Source organism: Gossypium hirsutum, chromosome A01 (genome assembly GCF_007990345.1).
Source record: "Gossypium hirsutum isolate 1008001.06 chromosome A01, Gossypium_hirsutum_v2.1, whole genome shotgun sequence".
In the NCBI taxonomy this organism is placed as follows: Eukaryota; Viridiplantae; Streptophyta; class Magnoliopsida; order Malvales; family Malvaceae; genus Gossypium; species Gossypium hirsutum.
Window position 1 is genome coordinate 18,150,915 of NC_053424.1, and position 1,586 is coordinate 18,152,500.

Consider the following 1,586-nt stretch of genomic DNA (forward strand, 5'->3'; position numbering starts at 1 on the left):
TTTTGAAATGTTAGAGGCAAAATGGTCATTTTTCCCGAGGGTGAATGTTAGGTCCAGAATAAATAGCATGAGGTATTAATGATTTATTTTTACTGATATAGACCTTGAGGAACTGATTCCGGAGATCGATCGTGGAAAATGAAAGGTTTCGGAATAACTGAAATACGAAACCTAAGCAATTACCAGGTAAGTTCGTGTAACTCGAATGTAAACTATCTTTAAATACATTAAAGATATATGTACATGTATGAATTATAATAGTAATATTTATTGTATGACAACTCATGAAATAATAATATTATGATGAAATGTCCCGGTTGAATAAAAAAGGGTGTCTGATGGATTACTCGAAAATGAAATAAGGGTATAAAGGATTTAGCCCGGACGGGTGATCCTATAGTGATCTAGCATCTCAAAGAATATGTGTGCTTTGACGGATTTAGCCCGGATAGGTAATCCGAATAGGATCTAAATTTAGCCTAGACTGGTAATTCAGACCTGAACTCGCAGGAGTATATGTCATTGTAGAGGATTTAGCCTGGACCGGTAATCCCACCATAAAAGTGAGGTTCACGGGAGTGCGTATTTAAAGGATCACTTGCATGATTTGATGGTAACGAGATATCCATCGAGATTTCAAGAAATTCGACGGGATTAAAATGTTAAATGGAAATAGACATGTTTGAATTGATGAGCTCATCTATGAAGGACGTTACATTGTACTGGTATGAGACTAACTTGATGGTTGAGTACATATGATAGGAAATTTTACTACGAATGTTTGGCCTGAATGTCTTATATGATTGCACGCTAAATAACCGGTAAGTTTACTTTTCCATTATCCGGACTTACTAAGCATATTAATGCTTACCCCCTCTCATTTCCCTGTTTTACAGAGCTCTTGGACTCGTGAAGATTGGAAGATGATTGGAGCATTGTCAACACTATCAAGTTGTCTTGCTTTGGTATATAAAGACTTTATTTTATTTTAAATGGCATGTATAGGTTTTGGTTATTTTGTGATATGTGTCATTGGTTAGCCTATGTAAAGGCTTAAATATTAAACTTATTCTTTTTGTATATGGCTATAAGACATAGCTCATTTTGATATAGGCTATGACCTACTAATTGTACTTGTTTGTGGTTAAATGTTCTAGTGATGATTAAATGTGGTATATTATAAATAGACATATGAAATATGGCCAAATCGTTTGGGATGGTTAAGTCGTAATTAGCAAAGAGTTATAATAATGAGCCAAGTTTGAATAAGTTTTTGAATGAGATGGAAATCTTAAATACAAAGAGGATAAATTAGCATGTACATAACAGATGAGATGAGGTTAACATGCAATAGATCATTTATGGTAGTACTTGGACCTATTTAGGACATGTGAAACCTCATTAAGGTTCACGAATATAAGTGGTTGTTGAGGGTGACCATTGGCTTAGATTGTAGCCTCTAAAAAGGTCCACACGGATAGACACACGGGCGTGTGTCTAAGTTGTGTGTGACACACGGTAAACCCAACAGGCGTGTGGTATGGCCATGTGTCCCCTGCACCTAAAATTTTTAGGTCTGAATGCAT